A 6,214-nucleotide genomic window follows, 5' to 3' on the forward strand; every position below is an offset into this window, starting at 1 on the left:
GGAGAGAGCTAGGGGATCCAACCAATTCATCGATAATGAGAATAGTTAAAAACTATTCTCATTATCGGTTAATCGATTAGTTGGTTGCAGCCCTACAGTGTGTTGAATGGCACCCCAAATGTACCTCCTGTCCGCAATGAAATCGACCGCGCCACAATTTGCAGTACCGCAATACCGCGCATTGTAGTGAGGCTGAAAAAGTAGTGTATGGAATGCACCTGCTGCACTGTAACGAACGGTAGGTGCATTGCGCGGTATGGTGCGTTAACCGCAGAGAGCCGTGCGATTAACGAACGCTATTGGTGTGAACATGCTCTGAATGAAGCCTTATTGCCCCCACATAGTATGTTGCACATTCCTGCTTAGTTTTTATTTTCTTGACATTTGGAGAAGTGAGGTGAGGAGAGGTGGAGCTGCAGGGGAGGACAGGCAACACCAGGAGCTGCAGGAGAGAACGGACACAAATGTCTTTCTGCCCCCAGCATTACAGGAGGATGTTTGTAATGCTGGGGGCAAGAAGACATTTGTCACTAGTTGTTAGGATCACCCAGCGGTCCTAGCAACCAATGACTGCAGAGGAAGAGGACCCCTGACCCTGGACACGTACTAATCACCGACTGGTCGCTGGGCTATGGCTTGCAGTGGATGCACTGGCCTGAAAAATCATACTCAATTCAAATTTTATTTAGGTATGAAGGAATACGGTAGACCACAAGATGCAGTGATGTTCCCTTTGTTTTACTGTGCACCCTGCAGAGCACCTGAGAGCCTCCCTTTCCCCAGAAATGCCTGCGGCACTGGCAGCATAGGAATGCTTCCCATCTGCATCCTACAAAGAAATGCTGACAGGCTTTGCTACCCCTCCACAGCCCAGAACTTTGATAACTGGGGGTTGTGGTTTTGCTCTGACATTTGTAAATTCAGTAATTGCTGTGGCAGCTAGTGAAATGAAAGCTATGTCATGACCCCTAATGTTACCTGCATGAAGTTTTATGTGAGTGCACATTCATTATAAAGGTCAACTCTGCTCATAACAGATATTTCAATTTTACGTGCTTGCTGAAAAGTTGATTGCTAGTTATATCGCTTGATACTTCAGCAGGGTGACCCAACAGAAGTCCCATTTTTGGTCAAACTGCTGTAGCAGTTGTGGTCATCATAGACTTGTCAAAGGTGGCAGAGACACAAAGTTTTGCAAGAAGTACTACTGGGGTCACTGAGAGATTTGAGGAGATGGAGAGAGAACCAGTTCCCGGAGGTACTTATCCTAAAATGAAATGTCTTTGACCACTTGTATTGATGCTTTCATAATCTAAGTGGTCTATGTTGGCTTGTACAACCCAATTCAAGATATGGCTGTCTAGCAATTAGGTTTAACAGGCTCATCTCCTGTAGGCTAATTAGCACAGTAGGCCCCACTGATGGCCGCAAACACTGCAATTTTGTGGCAACTGCAACCACATTTATCCAGCTTTTGAAAAAAAATATTGGATTAAGATAACTGGTCACCATCCATTTCTCTTAAAACTATAAAATGACTATAGCTTTTGGGGGTAACTTGCTTTGACCTGTTGAGTCATTTTTGTGAAAGTTGATTGAGATTTCCACAAAATTGTTAAGTTGTTTAGTTTGCCCTCAGTTTTCAAAAGCCACATCATTGTTTTTCTACTTTGCTGGTCTTTAGAGCCTAGAATTATAAAGACACAGTAATGTGGATAGAAAAAGACAAGAGAACGTTGTGAACCTCGATCATTTCACGTCATTATTCTTCTTAATCCTTTTTAACATTTCAACATAGAGAGAAGGAATAGACTAACCAGCGGTGGTATTACATATCAAACACAAGAAGGCAAAGAGAAAAGACAAAAGTGAAAAATGATTGCCTGCTAATGTATTTCTGAAGATCTCCCACGGCTTGCTTATTGGATCTCAGCAGTCTAAACAGTTCTTAAATGGCTACAGTGTCAGTGCTTTTTCCCCTGGGAACTGTCACTCTAGAATTCATATTATATCATTTGTTTTACTAAAATTAAAAAGGTAATTTTATATACAATAATTATTTGTGTGTATCAACAGTCCTTGGCAGTGGCAGAATAAGGTAAGTTCTCTGCTATAGCCATTAGTTTTGCGTTAGGGACTAGTTTATGGCTTTGGTTAAGTTAATGTTTGACCGCTTTACCACAGGCAGCAGACTTTACCATCCCTTTAAAAAGCAATCGGGTGTAGGATTTTATGGGGTAACATTTAAGTGTTATGGATAAGGTTGAGCAGTGGATAAGGGGGTTAAAGGACAAGTTCACTTAATACATAAAGCAACACCCCACCCTAGCCCTGCAAATTACCCTAATTTGAACAGTTCCCCCCTCCCCCCAGGTACTTACTAACCAAGACAGTGGCAGCTTTTGGCATTGCTTTTCTGCCAGCCATAGAAAACCAAGTACTGGACTTGCTGTGTTTGCGCAGTAATATCCTATAGACTTGAATGGCGTATACCCTACCTGTACTGATGGAGCAAAGGCTGGGCACACACCTTACAACCAAGGTTGTAAGGTACTTAAAAAAACGTACGATCTGCCTATCTTGCATAGGCAGATCATACTTGTGATGATCGCAAGCCACGCCCATTGAGGGGCGGGCTTCCGATGACCGCAATGCCGAATGGGCAGTGTGCGCTTGCGCACACAGGCCCGTACGGCTTTTATCTTACAAACTTGTTACACACCGGCCGAACATCGTACGATGCTCGGCGGGTTTGCAAACATGTTCGTAAGTTTAAAGTCATGCGACCTTACAGTAGTAGAGGTCGCACGGCTTCCACACACCTTACGATAATCGTACGATCGCAGGATTTCCCGCGATTATCGTAAGGTGTGTGGGGACCTTAAAGGTGCCCATACACCTTACAATTATCTGCATATTTTCTGTGGTCAGATGGAAAAAGTGCAACAGATTGGCCCAGGTGGAGATTACTCCATCCACACAGTTAAGTGTAGATGGAGGAATCTGTTGCACCTTTTCCATCTGACCACAGAAAATCTGCAGATAATTGTAAGGTGTATGGCCAGCTTTAAGGGATGTTAGATTGCACCAGTTAAGGTTTTAGGTCAAGGTGAGGTTAAGTGTTAGAGATAAGGAGAAGATTAACCATTACAGTGAACGTGTACCGTACTTAATTTAAAATTTAAAGTAAGTCCCGACTAAAAGCTCCTTTTGTGCCCCTCGTACAGTACAGTATAGTTTTACTTTATTACTGAGACATGACTCTCCACAGGGAGAGATTTAGGGGAAAGCCATATGAAAACATTTATAAATAAACTCCTTAAAGTATTTTCAGAATCAGTTCTCAAATGCTGCACTGAAAACCTGGGCCTACATTCAAGTCCAACTTCCATTTTATTTGAAAACAATTAGTATTTGGGCTCATGCACAGGGGAGTGTTGGGGTGTACAACGTAAACATTTGGGTGGGTTTGCCACTTTCAGAATACCTGAACAGTGACTGCAGCTGATTTCCGGACTGGCTTCTTTGACAAAAGTCAATTAAAAAGGGTGCCAACTGGGCCACACACTGGTTGAATTTTGCCCAAGTCAGCCGAAATCCACGGAGCCCTGAATAATGGTAAAAACCAAGCAAGGGTCAAATCATTTTCTATTCTATCCAAAAACAAGAAAAATAGTTGGACAAAACTTTTTTCCGAGCTTCACCTAAGACGACATGCATTCTTTCTTACTCAAAGCATTTTTGGCATTAGTTGTAAAGAAGCTGCATAATTTATAGGGCATCAATAGTGTAATGTTTGATAGTTTAAAGTAGATGTACAGACATTACTGTATGAAGACATAATGACAGGACTGAAAGCTTCCTTAGTTGTGCCCTGTTAACAAAACCGTATGATGTACTCTCCAAAATCTATTTTACTGCAGTCACATGATCGCTATAGCTCATCTTCCTCTGAAGCACTGAGAGTTGAGGGCAGAGACTCCACAAGAAGATCAGCTGCTGTCACTCAAGCTTGGCAAGGGGACATGTCAGCCTGTGATGTTATCAGAAGAGTACAGGACTGCAGCAACACATGGCATCCTGTGGGTCCTATTGGAGAAAGCAGGGATGCAAACTGACCACACTAACATGGATTTACTCCAGTGATTAGCATTGTCAGTAAGCACATCATACTAATGGGAAGTGGCAGGACCACCAGATATTTGATGGGTATTCCATTTACTGCATTAATAAAAGTAACCAGTAGGAATGAGCTGCGGGTTTGGGTCAAGCATGAGTTCAACTTGAACCCAAACTGTTCACGGTTTGCCAAACAATTTGGCCAGTGTGCCCACCCACTGAACCTTTCTGTGTGTCTGACAGCTAGGGTGGCCCGCACAGTGCCATTGATGGACTGGTGGTTGAGCTGCACATTGTCCCAGCAACCCATGTTGGTGTCCGGCCCAGATGCTAGCATCCTAGAAACATGTAACAGTGCAGGTTAAACAGCATGATTGGTTGCTAGGGCACAGGTGGCCCTGGGTTTGGTTCACTTGAATGTGCTCTCAACCTCATGTATCACTTGCCCCTCCCTTTTACATTGTAAGCCCTCATGGGCAGGGCCCTCCTTACCATCTTGTCTTGAATTGTATTGTGATTGTAATGTCTTCCTTATATTGTAAAGTGCTGCACCAACTGTTGGCGCTATATAAATCCTGTATAATAATTATAAACTGGATTTCTGGCTGGATTCATCAGACGTCCATGGGAATCAAACCCAGCGCCAGTTTGCTTATCACTGGTAAGCAGTATGCTGACTCTGAGGGATAGTTATGTGTAGTCCCAAGCTTTGAAATTTAAAGTGACACTAGACTCAGGAGTTAAATATTAAAAATGCATTAAGTACCTTAACTATTAACAAAAATGTATCTTATTTGTGCATCACTCAGCTGTAGAGCCTCAAATCATCTCTGAATTCATGCTGACACTGTCCTTCCTTCTGGAGGATGGGGGCTACTTTTGTTCCCCATGGTCCCTGTGTGTGTTGTAACATATAGCCACCGCTCCAAGCTAGTTCCCGTGATAATGTAATCCAGAAACCTTCATTGTATCTTTTTTCTTTAACCATCCCTGTAAACAGGTCCGATGATATCCATGATGTATTTCAAGGTGATTTAAGACTTCTTTTCCAATAAATTCTGACCCTTGTGGCACATCAAAGACTGATTATGGTGATAGATGAATCCTCCAAGCTCTTCTACATAACCCCCCTCTCTCTGAGGCTGCCCTTGGTTGGCCATGTTGACCTCTGCTCTAAAAGAAGCGTATTTTAGGGTCCGAGTAACCAAAGGCTTAGAGGCATTGTGGACATTTGGGTATTATATTTGCCTGTCAATGAATCAGCCTGCTTGTTTGCGAACTCAAACACATCCTGCAAATAGGAACAGCAGTCTTGGATGTGTTCAACAGAGCAATTGTATCTATTCCCAATGATACATTGTGTTTCATGTTTATCAATTTCAAAATCAAAGTGCATCTAACCAGCCCTTACTCCCCATTTATACTTTAGTGTGAGAGTTTTCAGGCGATTTTTAAAGCATTTTTTTCTTGCCTTTTTTCAAGAATTTTCAGGCTTGACTCCTGACTGCACTGTGGAAGTGACTCTGGCAGCTTTACAGCCAATCGATCAATTCCAGCAGTCAGGCAGCCGGGCTTTAAGCAATTTTCAGGTCTAAAATTTGTATTTTAACATGTGTGCAAAAATGCCAAAATGACAGCAAAAGGGTTAACGCGTAAATACAGCTTGGGCAAGATATAACTATCTGTCCCTTGCATCTGTTTAAAAAAACAGCACTGGTGCAATGCTGAGCACATCTGTCTCCCACAGACTCAACGATCCAGCAATGCTCTGCTGCTCTTATTTCAGATTTATTGATGCCCAGCAGCCATTTTCAGGACCACAACCCTTTTGGGTTTATAGATGTCACATCCAAGCAACAGTTTATGAACATTAGATCAGGTTAAAATCAGCCACTGGAACACGTTAAACGGAATGTATAGTTCTTCTGTACATATTTAAATTTTTTATTATGGTTAGGACTAAAAAATAATTTTTTAATAAATGTTTTTCTTTTTCTCCATGTATTCTTATACGCAGAAAGCAAGTGGAGCCCTTTCCATGTTTTCCTGTTTATCCTTAGCTCCTTTGGTGCAAAAAAACTGTTATATATATATA

This window comes from Nanorana parkeri, unplaced genomic scaffold (genome assembly GCF_000935625.1).
Source record: "Nanorana parkeri isolate BGI_ZX_2015 unplaced genomic scaffold, ASM93562v1 scaffold517, whole genome shotgun sequence".
In the NCBI taxonomy this organism is placed as follows: domain Eukaryota; kingdom Metazoa; phylum Chordata; class Amphibia; order Anura; family Dicroglossidae; genus Nanorana; species Nanorana parkeri.